This window comes from Syngnathus scovelli, chromosome 6 (assembly GCF_024217435.2).
Source record: "Syngnathus scovelli strain Florida chromosome 6, RoL_Ssco_1.2, whole genome shotgun sequence".
NCBI lineage: Eukaryota > Metazoa > Chordata > Actinopteri > Syngnathiformes > Syngnathidae > Syngnathus > Syngnathus scovelli.
The window spans coordinates 7513833-7535795 of NC_090852.1; the positions used below are offsets into that span (position 1 = coordinate 7513833).

The 21963-nt window shown below is 48.2% G+C and overlaps 23 non-coding genes across 23 annotated transcripts; 6 read left to right on the forward strand and 17 right to left on the reverse strand.

The window, feature by feature from the left end:
- Positions 1–3297: 3297 nt before the first annotated feature.
- trnad-guc (transfer RNA aspartic acid (anticodon GUC)) lies at positions 3298–3369 on the forward strand. Its single transcript has one exon. It is a non-coding gene; the product is annotated as a tRNA-Asp (tRNA).
- A 110-nt stretch (positions 3370–3479) lies between these two features.
- On the reverse strand, positions 3480–3552 carry trnav-cac (transfer RNA valine (anticodon CAC)). Its single transcript has one exon. It is a non-coding gene; the product is annotated as a tRNA-Val (tRNA).
- Positions 3553–3653: 101 nt separating this feature from the next.
- trnav-cac (transfer RNA valine (anticodon CAC)) lies at positions 3654–3726 on the reverse strand. Its single transcript has one exon. It is a non-coding gene; the product is annotated as a tRNA-Val (tRNA).
- A 101-nt stretch (positions 3727–3827) lies between these two features.
- Positions 3828–3900, reverse strand: trnav-gac (transfer RNA valine (anticodon GAC)). The gene has a single exon. It is a non-coding gene; the product is annotated as a tRNA-Val (tRNA).
- A 437-nt stretch (positions 3901–4337) lies between these two features.
- Positions 4338–4410, reverse strand: trnav-cac (transfer RNA valine (anticodon CAC)). The gene has a single exon. It is a non-coding gene; the product is annotated as a tRNA-Val (tRNA).
- Positions 4411–4511: 101 nt separating this feature from the next.
- Positions 4512–4584, reverse strand: trnav-aac (transfer RNA valine (anticodon AAC)). Its single transcript has one exon. It is a non-coding gene; the product is annotated as a tRNA-Val (tRNA).
- Positions 4585–4949: 365 nt separating this feature from the next.
- trnad-guc (transfer RNA aspartic acid (anticodon GUC)) lies at positions 4950–5021 on the forward strand. The gene has a single exon. It is a non-coding gene; the product is annotated as a tRNA-Asp (tRNA).
- A 110-nt stretch (positions 5022–5131) lies between these two features.
- trnav-cac (transfer RNA valine (anticodon CAC)) lies at positions 5132–5204 on the reverse strand. Its single transcript has one exon. It is a non-coding gene; the product is annotated as a tRNA-Val (tRNA).
- Positions 5205–5305: 101 nt separating this feature from the next.
- trnav-aac (transfer RNA valine (anticodon AAC)) lies at positions 5306–5378 on the reverse strand. Its single transcript has one exon. It is a non-coding gene; the product is annotated as a tRNA-Val (tRNA).
- Positions 5379–5743: 365 nt separating this feature from the next.
- trnad-guc (transfer RNA aspartic acid (anticodon GUC)) lies at positions 5744–5815 on the forward strand. The gene has a single exon. It is a non-coding gene; the product is annotated as a tRNA-Asp (tRNA).
- A 113-nt stretch (positions 5816–5928) lies between these two features.
- trnav-cac (transfer RNA valine (anticodon CAC)) lies at positions 5929–6001 on the reverse strand. The gene has a single exon. It is a non-coding gene; the product is annotated as a tRNA-Val (tRNA).
- A 101-nt stretch (positions 6002–6102) lies between these two features.
- trnav-aac (transfer RNA valine (anticodon AAC)) lies at positions 6103–6175 on the reverse strand. The gene has a single exon. It is a non-coding gene; the product is annotated as a tRNA-Val (tRNA).
- Positions 6176–6439: 264 nt separating this feature from the next.
- trnav-uac (transfer RNA valine (anticodon UAC)) lies at positions 6440–6512 on the reverse strand. Its single transcript has one exon. It is a non-coding gene; the product is annotated as a tRNA-Val (tRNA).
- A 103-nt stretch (positions 6513–6615) lies between these two features.
- Positions 6616–6688, reverse strand: trnav-uac (transfer RNA valine (anticodon UAC)). Its single transcript has one exon. It is a non-coding gene; the product is annotated as a tRNA-Val (tRNA).
- Positions 6689–7653: 965 nt separating this feature from the next.
- Positions 7654–7725, reverse strand: trnad-guc (transfer RNA aspartic acid (anticodon GUC)). The gene has a single exon. It is a non-coding gene; the product is annotated as a tRNA-Asp (tRNA).
- Positions 7726–13329: 5604 nt separating this feature from the next.
- trnav-aac (transfer RNA valine (anticodon AAC)) lies at positions 13330–13402 on the reverse strand. The gene has a single exon. It is a non-coding gene; the product is annotated as a tRNA-Val (tRNA).
- A 104-nt stretch (positions 13403–13506) lies between these two features.
- Positions 13507–13579, reverse strand: trnav-aac (transfer RNA valine (anticodon AAC)). Its single transcript has one exon. It is a non-coding gene; the product is annotated as a tRNA-Val (tRNA).
- Positions 13580–13767: 188 nt separating this feature from the next.
- Positions 13768–13839, forward strand: trnad-guc (transfer RNA aspartic acid (anticodon GUC)). Its single transcript has one exon. It is a non-coding gene; the product is annotated as a tRNA-Asp (tRNA).
- Positions 13840–13949: 110 nt separating this feature from the next.
- Positions 13950–14022, reverse strand: trnav-aac (transfer RNA valine (anticodon AAC)). Its single transcript has one exon. It is a non-coding gene; the product is annotated as a tRNA-Val (tRNA).
- Positions 14023–14126: 104 nt separating this feature from the next.
- Positions 14127–14198, reverse strand: trnaf-aaa (transfer RNA phenylalanine (anticodon AAA)). The gene has a single exon. It is a non-coding gene; the product is annotated as a tRNA-Phe (tRNA).
- Positions 14199–14563: 365 nt separating this feature from the next.
- trnad-guc (transfer RNA aspartic acid (anticodon GUC)) lies at positions 14564–14635 on the forward strand. Its single transcript has one exon. It is a non-coding gene; the product is annotated as a tRNA-Asp (tRNA).
- Positions 14636–14745: 110 nt separating this feature from the next.
- trnav-aac (transfer RNA valine (anticodon AAC)) lies at positions 14746–14818 on the reverse strand. Its single transcript has one exon. It is a non-coding gene; the product is annotated as a tRNA-Val (tRNA).
- A 6987-nt stretch (positions 14819–21805) lies between these two features.
- On the forward strand, positions 21806–21877 carry trnad-guc (transfer RNA aspartic acid (anticodon GUC)). The gene has a single exon. It is a non-coding gene; the product is annotated as a tRNA-Asp (tRNA).
- The last annotated feature ends 86 nt before the right edge of the window (positions 21878–21963 follow it).

Here is a 21963-nt window from a genome sequence, read left to right on the forward strand (position 1 = left end):
GTTGACATTGAGAGGGGGCAGGTGGCCCGGCCTTGTGTGGGAGATGTGATCAAGAAGCAGGGTGCCAGAGCCTCTCCTCTCCAAGAGGCCTGGCGGACGCCGGCGGACGGTGCTGGGTGAGGACGTGCTGGTGTTGCTGTCCAGGGACTCTCTGGAGCTGGTCAGTATGGCCAGAGGGGAGGTGTTCATTTTCCGTCGCTCCATTGGCACCTTGGGGGAGTCCAGCATGACGGAGTCGGAGTAGAGCTGGGAGTCTGAGTCGTAGTGGTCGTTCCCCAGTCGCCGCTTGTGCATGGTGTCTCTCAGACTGGGATGGCCGACGTTGGCGCACTCCTGCTCGGTGGGCACGGTGCTGCGTCGTGCCAGAGGCTGGTGCTGGCCCAATGATCTTTCGTAGGCTGCTTTTGAGGTTGGGGGAACCGACAGCGAGGTTGTTATTTTGCAGCCTTGCTCGCCCACCAGTGGTAAAGCGATTTCTTTGCCATCCACGCTGCTCTGCCGAGATAAAGTGGCCCGGACTGGAGCCGGAGAAAATTTTCAAATGGGCTGACGAAGAGGTTCATACGGCGGGTTTCCACCCGGCTCCGAAACGGGGACCTTTCGCATGTTAGGCAAACGTGATAACCACTACACTATGGAAATTTGTCTGACTGTTGAATGAGAGTCGTATTGCATAAAGTGGTCTGATCTTGGCTTTGAACCTGTTAAGGTCGAAGAGCCTGCCATCAGTTCTGTACCGAATTGGGATTCCGTGTGGTAGTTCTTCGTTGATGAGGTGGAGTATGGCGGCAGTGAAGACAGAGACCAGGGTGGGTGCAATGATGCATCCCTGTTTGACCCCTGTCTCTACAGTGAAAGGCTCATTCAAGGAGCTGTTGTTGAGCACTGTGGCTGTCATTCCGTCATGTAATAAACGCAGTATTCTGACGTATTTATCCGGGCAACCATACCTCAGAAGGATGCTCCATAGGGCCTGGCGATCCACCGAGTCAAAGGCCTTTGTCAGGTCTATGAAAGCCATGAACAAAGGCTGTTTATGCTCACGGCATTTCTCCTGGAGTTGGCGTGCTGTAAAAATCATGTCTGCAGTGCCTCTAGCTGGGCGAAAACCGCACTGCGATTCTGGGAGAACTTCCTCAGACAGTGGCAGTAGGCGGTTGGCAAGAACACGAGCAAGTACTTTGCCAACTGTTGAAAGGAGCGAGATGCCCCTATAGTTTCCACATTCCGCTTTGTCCCCTTTCTTGAAAATGGTCACTACCAGAGCATCCCTGTGCTCCGAGGGGAGTACTTCTTTTTCCCAGACCTTCAGAAAGAGGGAATGGAGGTGGCGCTGGAGCTCTAGTCCAACTTCCTTTAGGACCTCAGCTGGGATCCCATCTGGCCCAGAGGCCTTGTTGTTCTTCAGGCTCCTGATGGCATCTTGGACCTCTGCTAAAGTGGGAGGTTCACCCATGTCTTCCCTGATGGGACTCTGAGGGATGTGACTGAGGAAATCTGACTGAGTTGTGCTGTCACGGTTGAGGAGTTCCTGAAAGTGCTCTCTCCACCGGTTGTTTATGGACTCATTGTCCTTCAACAGCTCCTGCCCGTCTTTAGAGCGCAGGGGGTTTTGGCCGCGATGGCTTGGGCCGTAGACAGCCTTGGTAGCACTGAAAAAGCCTCTGGTGTCACCAGAGTCTGCCAAACTCTGGATTTCCAGTGCCCTTTCTGTCCACCAAGAGTTTTTAATCTGTCTCACCCGGCTCTGGACGTCAGCCTTGGCTCTGGAGTGAGCCTGTCTCTTTGCTGTGCAGGTGATGTCATTTTGCCGGACACGAAAGGTTTCCCTTTTCTTGGAGATGAGCTGTTCTATCTCTGTGTCGTTCTCATCAAACCAGTCCTGATGCTTTCTGGCCTTGTACCCGAGAGTGGCACTGCAGGTGTCGAGGATGGAAGACTTGAGCAGGCTCCAGTGTTCTTCAATGTCCTCAGGGTATTCCTGATTGAGGCTTTCTCCAAGAGAGGCCTGAAACAGCTGCAGGGCGGCAGTTTTATTCAGGGTCTCAAGGTTTAGTCTTTTGCAGTCTCCTCTTCCTCTTGAGTCTGATGGACATCGTGGATCGTATCAGGCGGTGATCTGTCCAGCAGGCCTCTGAATCCATCATGGCTTTTGCGATGCTCACGTCGCGCTGATCCCTGGCTCTGACTATGACATAATCAATACAATGCCATTGTTTAGAGCGAGGGTGTCTCCATGAGCCCTTGAGTTTGTTCTTCTGGCGAAAGATGGTATTGGTGATGATAAGGTCGTATTGAGCACATTTGCTAAGAAGCCAAACCCCGTTGGAGTTAATGTTTCCAATGCCTTCCTTTCCAATGGTGCCCTTCCAGAGGTGGTGGTCACGGCCCACTCTGCCATTGAAATCCCCCAATCTTGTCCTCCTTGGGGATTTTTGACAATACCTCATCCAGACAGGCATAGAAAGCCTCTTTTTTGTCCTCATCAGAAATGAGGATAAGTGCATAAGCACTAAGAACTGTTGCCGTCTGGTTGTTGGCCAGCACCAGACGGAGTGTCATCAGGCGCTCACTGATTCCCACAGGGAGTTCAGAGAGCTGACTGATCAGTTGGTTCTTGATGGCAAAACAAACCCCATGGATCCTAGGCTCATCTGTGGCCTTTCCTTTCCAGAAGAAAGTGTATCCACCCTTTTCCTCCTTCAGATGACCTTCCTCTGCCCGTCGGGTTTCTGAAAGAGCAGCTATGTCAATCCGGCATCTTCTCAGTTCCCTGGCAATGATGGTGGTTCTCCTCTCCGGCCTATCACTGGTTACACTGTCCATTAGTGTGCCCACATTCCATGTGTCCAAAATTCATGTTTCTGTGTTTTCGACCGCATATTGGCGATCCCTCTGAACGCGGTAATCCAGTCGGGAGGTTTGAGGCAGGCTATGTTTAGGGCACCTTTTCTAGCCCCTTCCCCCACAGGGGTGAGCAGAGTGGATCCTAAAAGGGGCTGCTCAGTCGTGGATGCAGCTACCGAAGAGCTCTTCTGCCTCGGTCCAAGAGCCCAACGATCATCTAACATCCACCGCCTGATGTGCCAACTTGTGACTAGGGGCTTCCAGACTTCACAATCCTGCCCCCGTTGCCACTTACCGGTCGCCACAGGACTTTTACGATTTGAAATGAAAGTTAATCCATTTGTATCATAACAGGACAAAAAGGATGTTGGCTTTGGTATGACAGTGTCAGTGTACCTTTACCTGCTGGATATCTGCCACTTCCACTGCGCACTTGTGTCAAAGAAGAACTCCTCGTTAGTATAGTGGACAGTATCTCCGCCTGTCACGCGGAAGACCGGGGTTCGATTCCCCGACGGGGAGAGTTATACTTTTGGAACTGTTGTGCGAGAGCTGGCATTCAAAAAGTGGCATCACGGACTGGAGCCGGAGAATTTTTTTCAAATGTGCTGACAAAAAGGTTCAAAACAGCTTGTTTCCACCCGGTTTCGAACCGGGGACCTTTCGCGTGTGAGGCGAACGTGATAACCACTACACTATGGAAACTTGCATGTCCATTGAATGAGAGCCGTCTTTCAAAAAGTGGCATCACGGACTGGAGCCGGAGAAATTTTTTCAAATGGGCTGACGAAAAGGTTCATACAGCTTGTTTCCACCCGGTTTCGAACCAGGGACCTTTCGCGCGTGAGGCGAACGTGATAACCACTACACTATGGAAACTTGCATGACTATTGCATGAGAGCCGTCTTTCAAAAAGTGGCATCACGGACTGGAGCCGGAGAATTTTTTTCAAATGGGCTGACGAAAAGGTTTATACAGCTTGTTTCCACCCGGTTTCGAACCGGGGACCTTTTACGTGTCAGGCGAACGCGATAACCGCTACACTATGGAAACTTGTCTGACTGTTGAATGAGAGCCGTATTGCAAAAAGTAGCATCGCGGACTGGCGCCAGCCATTTTTCAAATATGCTGACAAAAAGGTTCGAAATAACTTGTTTCAACCGGTGACCTTTCGCGTGTTAGGCGAACGTGATAACCACTACACTATGGAAACTTGCATGACTATGGTGTGAGAGCTGTCTTTCAATCAGTGGCATCACGGACTGGAGCCGGAGAAAATTTTCAAATTGGCTGACGAAGAGGTTCATACGGCGGGTTTCCACCCGGTTCCGAAACGGGGACCTTTCGTATGTTAGGCAAGCATGATAACCACTACACTATGGAAATTTGTCTGACTGTCGAACGAGAGCCGTATTGCAAAAAGTGGCATCGCGGACTGGCACCGGAGATGAAATTTCTCAAATGTGCTGACAAAAAGGTTCGAAATAGGTTGTTTCCACCCGGTTTCGAACCGGGGACCTTTCGCGTGTGAGGCGAACGTGATAACCACTACACTATGGAAACTTGCGTGACTATAGAATGGGAGCCGTCTTTCAAAAAGTGGCACCACGGACTGGAGCCGGAGAATTTTTTTCAAATGGGCTGACGAAAAGGTTCATACAGCTTGTTTCCACCCGGTTTCGAACCGGGGACCTTTCGCGTGTTAGGCGAAGGTGATAACCACTACACTGTGGAAACTCGTCTGACTGTCAAATGAGAGCCGTATTGCAAAAAGTGGCATCGCGGACTGGCACCGGAGATGAAATTTTTCAAATGTGCTGACAAAAAGGTTCGAACTAGCTTGATTCCGACCGGTTTCGAACCGGGGACCTTTCGCGTGTGAGGCGAACGTGATAACAGCTACTCTATGGAAACTGCCCTGGCCACACCTGGTGAGCTATCTTGCAAAGAGTGGCACCACGGACTGGCGCCGGGTCGTTTTTACTCTTGCGTGTTAGGCGAATGTGAACTACACTGGAGAACTCGTTGGTATGACAGTGTCAGTGTACCTTTACCTGCTGGATATCTGCCACTTGCACTGGGCACTTGCGGAGAAGAAGAGGTCCTCGTTAGTATAGTGGACAGTATCTCCGCCTGTCACGCGGAAGACCGGGGTTCGATTCCCCGACAGGGAGAGTTAAACTTTTGGAACTGTTGTGCGAGAGCTGGCTTTCAAAAAGTGGCATCACGGACTGGAGCCGGAGAATTTTTTTCAAATGTGCTGACAAAAAGGTTCAAAACAGGTTGTTTCCACCCGGTTTCGAACCAGGGACCTTTCGCGTGTGAGGCGAACGTGATAACCACTACACTATGGAAACTTGCATGACTATTGAATGTGAGCCGTCTTTCAAAAAGCGGCATCACGGACTGGAGCCGGAGAATTTTATTCAAATGGGCTGACGAAAAGGTTCATACAGCTTGTTTCCACCCAGTTTCGAACCGGGGACCTTTCGCGTGTTGGGCGAACGTGATAACCGCTACACTATGGAAACTTGTCTGACTGTCGAATGAGAGCCGTATTGCAAAAAGTGGCATCGCGGACTGGCACCGGAGATGAAATTTTTCAAATGTGCTGCCAAAAAGGTTCGAACTAGCTTGATTCCAACCGGTTTCGAACCGGGGACCTTTTGCGTGTGAGGCGAACGTGATAACCACTACTCTATGGAAACTGCCCTGGTCACACTTGGTGAGCTATCTTGCAAAGAGTGGCATCACGGACTGGCGCCGGGCCGTTTTTACTCTTGCGTGTTAGGCGAATGTGAACTATACTGGAGAACTCTTTGGTATGACAGTGGCAGTGTACCTTTACCTGCTGGATATCTGCCACTTCCACTGGGCACTTGCGATGAAGAAGAGCTCCTCGTTAGTATAGTGGACAGTATCTCCGCCTGTCACGCGGAAGACCGGGGTTCGATTCCCCGACGGGGAGAGTTATACTTTTGGAACTGTTGTGCGAGGAGAGCTGGCTTTCAAAAAGTGGCATCACGGACTGGAGCCGGAGAATTTTTTTCAAATGTGCTGACAAAAAGGTTCAAAACAGCTTGTTTCCACCCGCTTTCGAACCGGGGACCTTACGCGTGTGAGGCGAACGTGATAACCACTACACTATGGAAACTTGCATGACTATTGAATGAGAGCCGTCTTTCAAAAAGTGGCATCACGGACTGGAGCCGGAGAATTTCTTTCAAATGGGCTGACGAAAAGGTTCATACAGCTTGTTTCCACCCGGTTTCGAACCGGGGACCTTTCGCGTGTTAGGCGAACGTGATAACCGCTACACTATGGAAACTTGTCTGACTGTCGAATGAGAGCCGTATTGCAAAAAGTAGCATCGCGGACTGGCGCCAGAGACATTTTTCAAATGTGCTGACAAAAAGGTTCAAAATAGCTTGTTTCAACCGGTGACCTTTCGCGTGTGAGGCGAACGTGATAACCACTACACTATGGAAACTTGCCTGACTGGTCCCTGAGAGCCGTCTTCCAAAGAGTGACTTCACGGACTGGAGCCGGAGACAAATTTTTCAAACGGGCTGACAGAGAATCACATGTGACATGTTTCCACCCGGATTCGAACCAGGGACCTTTCGCGTGTAAGGCGAATGTGATAACCACTACACTATAGAAACTTGCCAAACCGCTGTATGAGAGTTGTCTTTCAAAAAGTGGCATCACGGACTGGAGCCGGAGAAATTTTTCAAACGGGCAGCAGACACAAAATTTCACTCGGCTTGTTTCCACCCGGTTTCGAACCGGGGACCTTTCGCGTGTAAGGCGAACGTGATAACCACTACACTATAGAAACTTGCTTGCAGATTACATGAGAGCCGTCTTCCAAAAAGTGGCATCACGGCCTGTCGCCGGAGACAGCTTCACATGGGCTCACAAAAAGGTACGGCCGGTTTGTTTCCACCCGATTCCGAACCGGGTACCTTTCGCGTGTGAGGCGAACGTGATAACCACTACTCTATGGAAACTGCCCTGGTCACATTCGGTGAGCTATCTTGCAAAGAGTGGCATCACGGACTGGCGCCGGGCCGTTTTTACTCTTGCGTGTTAGGCGAATGTGAACTACACTGGAGAACTCGTTGGTATGACAGTGTCAGTGTACCTTTATCTGCTGGATATCTGCCACTTCCACTGGGCACTTGTGACGAAGAAGAGTTCCTCGTTAGTATAGTGGACAGTATCTCCGCCTGTCACGCGGAAGACCGGGGTTCGATTCCCCGCCGGGGAGAGCTATACGTTTGGAGTAAATGAATGCGTGTGTGTGTGCTTCATCACAACTTTATTGTGGTGAGACACTTTGTGCGTCTCCATAACCCCGAGACTATGTCGGCCGGAGTCTCGCACACCTGTCAGGATCACCCAAGGCGTCTTTTTAAAGAGCTAAAATAGAGAGGACCTGTAAACATAGTTATTCAAATTTTTATATGAAAAGCCTATACAATTGTGTTAGTTGCAGATATATTTGTGAAGTCTCAACCAGCTCTGTGCAGTGTGCTCTCCAAACTCCAAATCTACCAACATCAGGGTTCACTTCAATTCCGACGAGGCACCATTTCTGTTGTGAACATGTAGTAACAAATGAGCAAACTAATTAAATAATGAATTTATAATTCAGTTAATGGGATGGAATTCCACTGCCTGCAGTTAACACAAACTGTCACACAAAAACCACTGCAGTTGGTACATAATAACTTTGCTGCAAACACGTTAACACACTTTGGTAGACAACATACCCAACGCTAGTTCACATGAAGAAAATTACTCCCCGTCGGGGAATCGAACCCCGGTCTTCCGCGTGACAGGCGGAGATACTGTCCACTATACTAACGAGGAAGTCAAAGAAGCCAACTTGTCACTAGAACTGGCCGCGCCGCGTAGTGGAGTAAGTTATATCGCACTACATTTCAGAGAAATCTCAAAGTGTTAATTTAATAGCATACCACCTGCTTTTTTTAAAAACACATTATTCACTCCATGTGAGGCCAACGGTTTTGATGAAATGAGATTTTGGTTACACCTTTTTTGTTACAAATTGTTTTTAATACATCAAATGTATAGCGATTCTTTCCACTCCAATCTTCAATCAATCTTGAAGGCACTTTGCACAATTTTGCTACAAAATCAAACTTGTAACCCAACGCTACATCTCGACTCCAAAGTAAGCCCATCGTTAATGCTAATTACATATGGACTGTCAGGCAGGGGACAAGACGGAGGACTCGGATGCAGAGTCATTTCTTTCTGGGATTTATTCCAGCAAGCACACTGAGCAAAAGTACAAATCAAATCGCCTCTTGCGAGGGAAAACACGTGGCAAAAAGTACAAACAAAAGGTGTCGCACTGAGGCGAGTCAAAAGGCTAAAAGTACAAATCAAAACGCCTCTTACGAGGGAAAACACGTCGCACAAAGTACCAACTAAAGGAGTCACACTGGGGCGAGACAAAAAGGCGATGGGGACCAAGGCACAAACAAAAGCGTCGCTCGGTGGCGAGACAAAAAGGAGGGTTCTTACAGAGAGTTCGGACATCAAGGGATCGCTGGTGGTCGGGACGAGGCAAGACACACTGGCACAAGACAAGGGGAAGACACGGACTAAATACACACAAAAGGGCGGGGACACAGGTGATGACAATTAGTGTCGATTACGCAGGTGCACACAATCGGGATCAGGGAAGACAAGACAACCAAACACCGAGGACGGAAACACGAACTGAAACGGAAGGGATGACAAAATAAAACCGGAAGTAAAGTTACGACAATTGACGAGACAAAAAACTGAAAAAATAAACGCGACCGCATGACAGAACCCCCCCCCTAGGGCCGGATCCCAGACGGCCCAGGAGCCCCAGGGTGAGCCGCATAAAAGTCATCAAACAGTCCCGGGTCCAAAATATAACTAGGCGGCACCCATTGCCGGTCCTCCGGCCCATAACCCTCCCAGTCCACCAGGTACTGCCAGCCCCGGCCTCTTCTGCGCACATCCAATAGTTGTTTTACGGTGTAGACCGTCCCACCTCCCACAGTCCGCGGAGGCGGAGGCGGCGCAGGCTCCGGCACCAATGGACTGTCCACCACCGGCTTGACCTTCCCGACGTGAAAGGTGGGGTGGACTGCAAGAGACCTGGGCAAGCGGAGACGCACCGCGGCCGGGTGCACGACCTTGGCGATGGGGAACGGACCCACGAAGCGAGGCGCCAGTTTCCTGGAGTCCCCCCGGTGGGGAAGATCCTTGGCGGACAGCCAGACACGTTGACCTCGCTGGTACACGGGCGCCGGACGTCTCCTCCGGTCCGCCATCCGCTTGACCCGGTCCCCCTGTCGGACCAGCGTGGCCCGAGCCGCCGCCCAGACGCGATGACAGCGGCGCACCAAGGCGTGGGCCGAAGTCACCGTCACCTCCGGCTCACTGTCAGGGAAGACTGGGGGCTGGTAGCCATACACACATTTGAACGGGGACATACCTGTGGCCGTGGTGGGCAGGGAGTTGTGGGCATACTCCACCCAGGAGAGGTTCTTGCTCCATGAGGCGGGGTTCTGGGAGACCAGGCAGCGGAGACTTGTCTCCAACTGCTGGTTGACCCGTTCCGTTTGCCCGTTCGCCGCCGGATGATAACCTGACGTGAGACTCACGGTTGCCCCTATGAGCCTGCAAAACTCCCTCCAAAACCTGGATACGAATTGGGGCCCCCTATCGGAGACAATGTCTTTCGGGAACCCATGAACCCGGAATATGTGGTCCATCATTACTATGGCTGTTCGTCTAGCGGACGGGAGCTTGGGCAAGGCGATAAAGTGAGCCATCTTTGAGAATCTGTCTACTACTGTGAGTATGGTGGTCCGCCCATGCGAGACCGGAAGTCCGGTGACGAAATCCATGGATATCTCTGCCCATGGACGCGAAGGAATGGGTAGGGGATGCAGCAACCCCATACGGGCGCCGTGGGAGTTCTTGTTCCGGGCGCAGACGGGACAGGCTGCCACGTATTCTTTGATGTCAGCCCTCATGGAGGGCCACCAGAATCGCTGCTGGATGACAAACAGGGTTCTGCGCATGCCTGGATGACAAGAGAGTCTGGAGGTGTGAGCGCAATGGATGACTTGGGATCGGAATTGATCTGGGACAAAAAGTCTGTTTTCCGGGCAGCCACTAGGGGGTGGCTTGTTTCCATTGGCCCGCTGTACCCGGCCTTCGATTGGCCAGGTCACTGCTCTCACCAGGCAATGAGGAGGCAGGATGGATTCGGGCTTCTTGAGTTCTGGATCTGAGTTGTAAACACGGGAGAGGGCGTCAGGCTTGGTGTTTTTGGATCCCGGTCTGTAAGATAGAGAAAAGTTAAAGCGATTGAAAAAAAGTGACCAGCGGGCTTGGCGGGAATTCAATCTTTTCGCTGACTTGATGTATTCAAGATTTGTATGGTCTGTCCAAACCAAAAAAGGCTGCTGTGCACCCTCCAGCCAATGTCTCCATTCTTCCAGTGCCAGTTTAACTGCCAACAGTTCGCGATCCCCCACATCATAATTTTGTTCGGCGGGCGTCAGCCGTCGAGACAGGAACGCGCACGGGTGTAGTTTGTTGTCGCTCTTGGCTCTCTGTGATAGGATGGCCCCGACTCCTTGATTGGAGGCGTCCACCTCCACCACAAACTGTCGCGACGGATCAGGAAGCGTGAGGATGGGAGCGGTGCTGAAACGGTTCTTTAGCTCCTGGAAGGCCGCCTCCGCCTCTGCTGACCAGCGGAAGGGGACCTTAGGAGACGTGAGTGCGTGCAAGGGAGCCGCCGTGGCACTGAAGCCCTTGATGAACCGCCGATAAAAATTGGCAAAGCCCAGGAATTGCTGCACCTTTCTGCGTGAGTCGGGGGTAGGCCATTCCTTAACCGCGCTGACTTTCGCCGGGTCCATCTCAACCTTGCCCGGGGCCACGATGAAGCCGAGAAAAGATACGGTGTCCTTGTGGAATTCACTTTTCTCGGCCTTTACGTATAGTTTGTGTGCAAGAAGACGTCGCAGCACCGTCTCGACGTGAATCCTATGGGTCCTCAGATCTGGGGAATAAATCAAAATATCGTCCAAATATACATATACAAAACGGTCCAAACAGTCTCTCAAAACATCATTGATCATGGCCTGAAACATAGCGGGAGCATTGGTGAGACCAAATGGCATGACTAAGTATTCGAAGTGTCCTCGATGGGTGTTGAACCCGGTCTTCCATTCGTCCCCTTCTCGGATGCGCACTAGATGGTATGCGTTGCGCAAATCTAACTTTGTAAACACCCGGGCTTGCTGTAGTTGGTCGAACACGGTCGACATCAGTGGGAGCGGATACCGGTTCTTGATTGTGATCTGATTGAGAGGACTATAATCAATACAGGGGCGTAGGGTGCCGTCCTTTTTGTCCACGAAAAAGAACCCCGCCCCCGCAGGCGACGATGATGGTCGAATCAGTCCTGCTTGCAGGGAGGAGTCTATATATTCGTTCATGGCTTGCTTTTCAGGGCCCGAAAGAGAATAAAGCCTCCCCTTAGGTATAGTTGAACCCGGCAGGAGTTCAATGGCGCAATCATACGGACGGTGGGGAGGTAGGGAGGTAGCCTTGGCCTTGCTGAATACCTCGGCCCATGGGTGGTAACACGCAGGGACCCCGGTTAAGTCGGGGGTTTGCGCGTCTCGAGCAGGAGGCACAGCGCGCGGGTTAGACCTGACACAGGAATCATGACAGTCGGGACCCCATCCCGTTATTTCCCCTGATCCCCAGTCTATGACGGGGTTGTGGCGTTGAAGCCATGGATACCCGAGAATGAGAGGGTTCATTGGAGAGGTCACGACATGTAGCCTTATATTCTCCTGGTGGGGACCTATCGACAACGAGACTGGTTCTGTTATGTGAGTTATTTCAAAAAGTGCCTGTCCATTGAGTGCCTTAGCTTTCACGGGGGTGTTCATCAGCTCAGTCTTTACCCCCCACCGGCGAGCAAATGCCCAGTCTATCAGGCTTTCATCTGCTCCTGAGTCTATTAGTACTTCGAGTTCTATTTCTCTTCCCAACAGTGTAATCCTGCCCTTGGGAAGCACTCGCTCCGGGGACGGAGCCGCAGAGAAGGCGCTCACCTTCAGGGTCCTCCTTACTGGACAGGAGAGAAGGAGGTGTCCGAGCTCACCGCAGTAGTAGCATCTTCCCTCTCGGCGTCGCCGTAACTTCTCCTCCTCGGTCAACTTAGCTCTGCCCAACTGCCTCGGTTCTGGCTCCTGGCGCTGCCGATCCCCGTCCAGCCTGGAGTGGTGAACGTCAGGGCCGGCTACTGGGACGAAGGCGGGGGTGGTCCTGCTTCGGTGCTTCCTCCACTCTTGCAGCCGGTTGCCAGTGCGGATAGCCAGAGCGATGAGGGCGTCGAGGTCGGTGGGAAGGTCTAAGGGGATTAGCTGATCCTGTATGGACCCAGAGAGGCCCCGGAGGAAGACGTCATATAGTGCCGTCGCGTTCCAACCGCACTCCGCGGCCAGCGTGCGGAACCGGATGGCGTAGTCCCCGACGGTGTCTTGTCCCTGGACTATCTGACAGAGTTGGCGAGCCTTTTCTCGGTCAGCGGAGATTGGATCGAACACCGTTCGCAGAGCCTTGATGAACGCGGGGAGAGAGTGACAGGAGACGGAATCCCTGGCCCATTCCGCGGTGGCCCACGTGCGGGCCCTTCCCGTCAGGTATGAAACCATGTAGGCCACCTTGGAGCGCTCGGTGGGGAAATCTGCTGGGGCCCTCTCAAAATGCATCCCGCATTCTGTAATAAATGCCCGGCTAAGGCCGGGTTCACCGGAGTAGCGCTCTGGAGGAGCCAGTCTGGCACCGCCGGTCATGGGAGCTATGGCAAGGGGAGTAACTGAGGAAGCAGCGGGTGTACTGGAAGTCGCTGCTGGTCCCGCGTTCAAGAGCGAGAGCACGTCCTGCATTTGCTGACCCAGCTGTGCTATTTGGGTGGCGACCGCTCCTCTGACTTCTTCTTGGCACTTAGCGATTCCTCGGATTTCTTTCCCCAAGTCGCCCACTTGCTTCTGGTGCTGGGCGAGCTGTGAGGCATGGGAACACACTGCGGCGCACAGGTGCTCCGACTCTGCCGAGTCCATGACTGGCCAGTGTGTACTGTCAGGCAGGGGACAAGACGGAGGACTCGGATGCAGAGTCGTTTCTTTCTGGGATTTATTCCAGCAAGCACACTGAGCAAAAGTACAAATCAAATCGCCTCTTGCGAGGGAAAACACGTGGCAAAAAGTACAAACAAAAGGTGTCGCACTGAGGCGAGTCAAAAGGCCAAAAGTACAAATCAAAACGCCTCTTACGAGGGAAAACACGTCGCACAAAGTACCAACTAAAGGAGTCGCACTGGGGCGAGACAAAAAGGCGATGGGGACCAAGGCACAAACAAAAGCGTCACTAGGTTGTTTCCACCCGGTTTCGAACCGGGGACCTTTCGCGTGTTAGGCGAACGTGATAACCACTACACTATGGAAACTTGTCTGACTGTCGAATGAGAGCCGTATTGCAAAAAGTGGCATCGCGGACTGGCACCGGAGATGAAATTTTTCAAATGTGCTGACAGAAAGGTTCGAACTAGCTTGATTCCAACCGGTTTCGAACCGGGGACCTTTCGCGTGTTAGGCGAACGTGATAACCACTACACTATGGAAACTGTCCTGGTCACACTTGGTGAGCTATCTTGCAGAGAGTGGCATCACGGACTGGCGCCAGGCCGTTTTTACTCTTGCGTGTTAGGAGAATGTGAACTACACTGGAGAACTCTTTGGTATGACAGTGGCAGTGTACCTTTACCTGCTGGATATCTGCCACTTCCACTGCGCACTTGTGTCACAGTAGAGCTCCTCGTTAGTATAGTGGACAGTATCTCCGCCTGTCACGCGGAAGACCGGGGTTCGATTCCCTGACGGGGAGAGTTTTACTTTTGGAACTGTTGCGCGAGAGCTGCCTTTCAAAAAGTGGCATCACGGACTGGAGCCGGAGAATTTTTTTCAAATGTGCTGACAAAAAGGTTCAAAACAGCTTGTTTCCACCCGGTTTCGACCCGGGGACCTTTCGCGTGTTAGGCGAACGTGATAACCACTACACTATGGAAACTTGTCTGACTGTCGAATGAGAGCCGTATTGCAAAAAGTGGCATCGCGGACTGGCACCGGAGACGAAATTTTTCAAATGTGCTGACAAAATGGTTCGAAATAGGTTGTTTCCACCCGGTTCGAACCAGGGACCTTTCGCGCTTTAGGCGAACGTGATAACCACTACACTATGGAAACTTGTCTGACTATCAAATGAGAGCCGTATTGCAGAAAGTGGCATCGCGGACTGGCACCGGAGATGAAATTTTTCAAATGTGCTGACAAAAAGGTTCGAACTAGCTTGATTCCAACCGGTTTCGAACCGGGGACCTTTAGCGTGTGAGGCGAACATGATAACCACTACAGTATGGAAACCGTCCTGGTCACACTTGGTGAGCTATCTTGCAAAGAGTGGCATCACGGACTGGCGCCGGGCCGTTTTTACTCTTGCGTGTTAGGCGAATGTGAACTACACTGGAGAACTCTTTGGTATGACAGTGTCAGTGTACCTTTACCTGCTGGATATCTGCCACTTCCACTGCGCACTTGTTACACAGAAGAGCTCCTCGTTAGTATAGTGGACAGTATCTCCGCCTGTCACGCGGAAGACCGGGGTTCGATTCCCCGACGGGGAGAGTTATACTTTTGGAACTGTTGTGCGAGAGCTGGCTTTCAAAAAGTGGCATCACGGACTGGAACCGGAGAATATTTTTCAAATGTGCTGACAAAAAGGTTCAAAACAGCTTGTTTCCACCCGGTTTCGAACCAGGGACCTTTCGCGTGTTAGGCGAACGTGATAACCACTACACTATGGAAACTTGCCTGACTGTCGAATGAGAGCCGTATTGCAAAAAGTGGCATCGCGGACTGGCACCGGAGAGGAAATTTTTCAAATGTGCTGACAAAAAGGTTCGAACTAGCTTGATTCCAACCGCTTTCGAACCGGGGACCTTAAGCGTGTGAGGCGAATGTGATAACTGTTAGAGATTTGCTCACTCCAACTTATTTTGCAAGAACCACACGGTAGACAAGCAAGTTCTTTTAGACACCTGCAGGTGGAGAGTTCACTCGTTGAAGGAATGAAGTCTAAAAACTCTCCCTCCTGCAATGCATATTTATTAAGAGAAACAGAGTGGGGGTAAGAGTAGGTTGAATAGGAAGCCCTTGTGCTCTAGTCAAAACATATCAGGGGATGTTTTACGACCTTGTGGAGGATGGGACAAGGTAGGTTATTTATTAACGGTTGCATTCCAACATAATCATATGATAAGGATAATCTGAAAAACCCTAACATCTCCCTCCTGTTTTATCATATGATTATGCCACCCCAAACAACAAAGACAAGTAAAAAACATATATACATGTATAATGAAGAAAGAAGAATAGTAAAAATAAAAAACAACAAACAATGATAGCAACACTTTCCAGTGAAGATGAGGCATTACCTCAATACCCCAAGATCAAACTTATTGTGTAAGCGAAAAACCTGCCGGCCAGATGTTATTAGCAGGAAAATTCTTACACGGTCCCTTTGCCTAAGACGACCAGAATGCTATCAATAAAAAACAAAACAAAAACACAGCAACAGTACATCATTGTATCCATCACTTGCGAAGCATTTTCGATGGTCAAATCATCAAGTTTCTGTAAAACATGCTCAACAAAACAGCATCTACGCAATCCACGTTTCATTATCGTCATCACATCCGTCATCTCTAAGAAGTTGTATATGAACTTGGGCTACAGTAGAGGACACAAACTTCGACACAGCAGACTTCAAACATGGGATGACGCAGGACGTAAACAAGCACAACACCACCAGCACAACAAGCACAGGAGACAGCAATTTCAAAAGCAGTTGCCACCAGTTGCCAGAGAATAGCCACAAAAAGAAATCAAACTGATGTGGGACCTTGTCATTAGACATGGCCTGCTGTAATTTCTTCAGTGAATTCATGGCGTCGTTGATGTGGGTGTCATTTTCTCCTGGTATGTATGTGCAACAGGAAGTCCCAATGATGTGGCACACACCACCTTGTGCTGCCGTCAACAAGTCCAGAACCATCCTGTTTTGCAAGACCATCAGTCTAATAGCCTGAATCTCTCTATTTTGTTCATCGTTGATTTGCAGTGAGAGATTCACAAATGATTGAAAACGATAGTTCAGTGTCTCGATGAAGAGCGATAGTTTCCCAACCCCAATCTGAGGAAAGAGCGCAAGGACAACTTTCTCTCCGACGGACCATACTTTATGGTCGTCTGGAACGTTTGCACCCCAGACAGGGTCATGAGGGTCGAAGGTTGCAACTGCCCTGCGTCGACGTCCAGAAGAGTTGTGTGCTTCTGTCAGCTGATGATGTCGTATCCTGTAGGTGTGGTCCGTCACCCACACTGGTGCACACACTCCTGTCCGGTTGGCGGGCAGCATCGGATAAACCTTGGATGTAACGTGTAATTCACTCCAGCTGGTCTCTCTGTGTAGGCCACTTGTGGTATTGTTCATCCTCTAACAGTCACATTGAGATTTGCCCAGAATAGCTGATCACAGGCACTGTCTGCAAGTCCAGGGCGGTAAGGGTCAGCATCTTTGACTGTGACAGCACGGTGTTGATATCCAACTCCTGGATGCCGTGTCCCTGTAAAACAATGCTCTAGACTTTCCTGCTACGTTTCACACAATAATAATGATGAGTAAATCATCAGATACCTCTCGTGCATACACTCCAACAAATGTTAAGCAGATGTGAGATAACTTGCATGAAGTCTACTTAACCAAACATTGAGTAAATATGGGATAACTTAAAAACTGTCCCGGTCAACAACAATTCGTAAATAGAAACTACAAGGCATAATAGATAAAGAACTTCTCTTTAGCTAGACAAAGAACAAAGGTGTTCTGTTCATAAATAGTGAGGGCCTCTCACAGATAAGACAAGGAAGGGAGTATAAGAACGCCCTAAAACCTGGCAGATGTGTTGGCCTTGAGCGAAGGTATGAGACCTCCGGTTCAGGCCGGCCAGCGCTTCTACAAAACTAATTATCCTGACATTTCCCCACTGTTTATCACATATTTGCTGAAATTCACACATCACCGTAAACAACCCCTTTTCTCGACTCTCAGTCGTCGGATCACATTCATGAGGACAAATATGTTTACACCAAAGGATAAACGTTGCGATGTCATCATTCAGAATCCCATGGATCTGGGAAAAGTCTGGTAACACAGATGCAGGAATTTTGCCATCAACATCATCATGTTGCCGCTCAGACATTAGGTATGAGCAATCTCGTCCTCCATGGGCGATATTACTGTAGTGGCGAGACAATTAAACAGAGCACGAAGACACGGTATGCAACATCCATACAAGGTGAGCATAGCAGCAACACTGAAACTGATGGTAAAATTGAGGACACAATGGCGTTATACTTCCCAAAAGCATTCATCCACTTGTAGTGCTCTTTCATCCTCGTTTTGAGGGATCGCAGGCTCCCATCAGGGGCGGTGTTGTTGGGGATGAAGGTGCAGCATTGTTCTCCAAACATTGCGCAGACGCCTCCTTTCTCAGACAACAACATATCATGAGCATTGTGGTTCTGGATCGACATTAGGGAAGGCGTGGCTAGCTGTTTATGCACTGCCTCGAGCCCCGCTTGTGTCCGTTTGCCCAATTTCTGCATGTTGTAATGGATGTAATTTATCCTGTCTACGTTCTTGTTCATCGTTCACCAGCTGCAAATCCCGCTGCAATTTGGTCATTTAATTCTTATTAATCAGGAACTCCTCTAGGGACTCCAATTGCATCAATTTCGGTCAAATCATCGTCGCCTCTCAAATTTAAAGATATTTTGGTTTTTACCAGCTTTTTTCCCAGATCTTGGCATGTTGATGTATATACAATTTCGCTTGACTACATTCTCTGAAAGCAATGGCTTCTTTTTTTTTTTTTTTTTTCTTTTTCTTTTTTTTTCTCAATGGATATTATATAGACTGCTCTGTCACACACTTCACAATCCAGTAGACGTGACAGATTTCACACAATCTTTGGTCAATGGCAACGGTACAACATAAATAATTGGTCGCAAATCCATACATATGACATATTCAATTATTTATTTATTTTTCTTTCTTTGCAGCTTGTTTTGCCATAAGCAATCAATTGTTTCTTTTTTCAGTTACTCATAGTTAGTTACCTGAAACAAATTATCCACATTCATTCTAGATATTCATCCCATTCTTTAACATCTACAGAGGTTGTTGACAAAGTACACATATAAACATCATACTTTCATGGCAGTCCAGATCCGACACAGCAGATCATCCTTCAAAGGTCAAATTGATCTTTTAAATTGAAGGCATTCAGTGTTTTTGTTTTTGTTGAAACAAGCTCTACAAAAAAAAAATGTTTTGTTTTGAAACTGTTTTGAATATGAATCAAATCCATATGTTGTATAAAGCTGACTGACCTGCCCCACTATTCCTCCTCTTGAGCCATGTGACACGCACCATGGCTCAATATTGCTCACCATTAGCATAGGTTCTTTGGTGGGGTAGGTCATTTATAGATGCCATTCTCTAATCTTGCCCCTCTTTTCGTCCATAATTGAATTTCACTCTATGGACTTTGTCGTTGCACATCTTTAAAAATGTTTCAGTGATCTAATCTGCTTCTTGTGTGTATAACAATTGAAGTGTCTTTTGTGCTGCAGCTTTGTGGTTCTGTCTGCAAGCTTGTTACCTCTTGACACCTTATCAGTCTCGTGTGTGTGTGTGTGTACTGCACACGTGCACATAGCTACTTTTCGTGGCAATTGGACTGTTTTGACAACTAGCTTAGCAAGTAAATGGATGCCCTCCCCGAATGGGGAGTGACTCAGCTAGCAAATGATTAGACATTTTCACTTTCTTGTAGTTTCTTTAGTTACTTTTCAATCGTTTTCTCATTGTTTATCACAAGATTCTTAGAATTTGAATACGAATCAAAACGTATGTTTTATTTTACTCAATTGTATGATTTAGAGAATCCATATGTAGTAAAGTGTTGTATTACTACATATGATTTCATTATCTTTTAATTTGACTTTCTTTCCAAAACGCTTCTTAATTTCTCAGTTCACATATCTTCTACATGTGTTACTGGTTCTCCAGTTTTTTCTCTAGTTAACTATCAATCCAAAAGCTACGTTTTCTTTTTAGCATTCAACCTGCTCAAAATCACTCTTTCATCAAAGTCGCTCTACTAATTTTCTATAGTAGTCGCCAACGACTTCAATCATTCAACCTGTAATTTCTTTTCATTCAGGCTATCATTCATCAATGTTCATTTGCATCTCACACGCAGTCTCCAAAAAGGAGTCTTTCTATCACATTGGTCCCAATTCATCCAAGCTCACCACACAACATTCATATATCATTTTCAACTCAGGTTTCCTGGTAGAACAATCCACCAATCTAAAAAAAAATTAACTAAAACAAACAATTGGCAAATTAATCTGAATTTTTTCTTTGTTTTTAAATTTGAAGAACTCAATCTCTCAGATTTAGCTTGCATTTAGAATTTTATATAATCTTATAACACAACCAATCAATTATTCCTATTAAATGTAGCATTGCAAAATCTTAAATTCACAATTTAGCTTCTTCCAATTCCTGAAAGCATGTTCTGTCATTTTTTTTCTTCAAATTTCTCATGTGGGTTCGACACTTAACATGCACTAGTGTGGATTAGTTTCTGCTTGCAAACAGATTTCTCTCTTTTTCCTCTCATTTTTATCTTTCAAAATCATTTCTGTTCTGCGGTGCAAATTGGATAGACCACAGTCTAGCAAATTTCTTTATACTAAAGGTTTAGCCAATCTTCATCAACTTAACACATACGCACACACATGCACAGCTCTCGCGTGCGGAAGGTAGGTCTCAGCAACAATGATTCGTCACAGGCTGGCCATTTCCTGTGGTCGATCATGAGCTGGTCCCTCCCATGCACACGAGGACAGCACATTCTAATTTTATTTATTTATCTTCTAGAAGCAAGTTGCATTTCTTTACCACTTGATTTGCATATTTTAACTTCAGTGTAACACAATTTGATCCCTATTCATTTGTAATTGGGCCTACAAACAGCATTATCATACTTCTTGTGTGGACAGGGGCTCTAACAATCTAAAAAGATTTTTGATAACCTGACAATGACATGTTTTGCTGTCATATGGGAGAGGTTTCAGATCTTTTAAATTTCGATACATGATTTGCATAGGACCGGAAACTCCTCTTGCCCCTTGCTTGAGCCGCGGCTTGAGCTGCGGCCTTGCACCTGCTCACAGGGGCCTTATTGTCTCCTTGTCTGACAAACACTTGTGACCGCATCAGTGTTCATCTTTCTAGCTTTTGTCTCTTGAATTCGTTCTCATCTCTTTGTGAAGATTTCAACCACACTCTAGCACTTCTACCACTTCTTCCACATTTCAAATTTCCTTGTACTCCATACATTTTCTTCCACTTCAGCATGTATTGCATACAATTAAGAAATCTACTTGCCATGAACTTCTCGTTTTAAAGAAGAGCAGCGCAAGAGATTTACCGTTCTTATTTCCCATCTTAATTTTAGTAGTTTAAGGTTTTACAATTTTTTTTTTTCAATTTTTTTTCTTTGAGGATCCTCAATGCAGGTTTAAATTGACCTTTCAACAGACTACTAGCCTGTTTTATTGCCGTGGATAAACGCTAGAACTGCTTTTTAGTCAATTTATCCTACCAGTCACACACTCAATCACACAAACTCCAGCGCTTTTTTAGGCCTCATAGCTCGGACAAACCAAAGCCGTATCTCATAGCTCGGACAAACCAAAGCTGTATCTCATAGCTCGGACAAACCAAAGCCGTATCTCATAGCTTGGACAAACCAAAGCCGTATCTCATAGCTCGGATAAACCAAAGCCGTATCTCATAGCTCGGACAAACCAAAGCCGTATCTCATAGCTCGGACAAACCAAAGCCGTATCTCTCGTGCACCTGTGGTTTTTTACGCGTTTCACAAACAACAGCACAATCACACAACTTCAGGCCTTTAACTTACTTGTCCCCTGGTTCGTTGCACTGCCGGGTCCCGTCAATCCACCTCTGTCAGACGAAGGCAGACCTAAGATGCTGGCCCAGCGAAGAATTCTCTTCCCAGGACTTTCTCCTCCAGGTCCTCCTAGTGGACGCTGGCTTGTCGACAATGCAGCACGTCCTTCTTCGTCAGACAGATAGCGGGTATGAGGGGTCCCGGGTTTCTGCACCAAAATGTTAGAGATTTGCTCACTCCAACTTATTTTGCAAGAACCACACGGTAGACAAGCAAGTTATTTTAGACACCTGCAGGTGGAGAGTTCACTCGTTGAAGGAATGAAGTCTAAAAACTCTCCCTCCTGCAATGCATATTTATTAAGAGAAACAGAGTGGGGGTAAGAGTAGGTTGAATAGGAAGCCCTTGTGCTCTAGTCAAAACATATCAGGGGATGTTTTACGACCTTGTGGAGGATGGGACAAGGTAGGTTATTTATTACCGGTTGCATTCCAACATAATCATACGATAAGGATAATTTGAAAAACCCTAACAATAACCACTACACTATGGAAACTGCCCTGGTCACACTTGGTGAGCTATCTTGCAAAGAGTGGCATCACGGACTGGCGCGGGCCGTTTTTACTCTTGCGTGTTAGGCGAATTTGAACTACACTGGAGAACTCTTTGGTATGACAGTGTGTGTAGCTTTACCTGCTGGATATCTGCCACTTCCACTGCGCACTTGTGACACAGAAGAGCTCCTCGTTAGTATAGTGGACAGTATCTCCGCCTGTCACGCGGAAGACCGGGGTTCAATTCCCCGACGGGGAGAGTTATACTTTTGGAACTGTTGTGCGAGAGCTGGCTTTCAAAAAGTGGCATCACGGACTGGAGCCGGAGAATGTTTTTCAAATGTG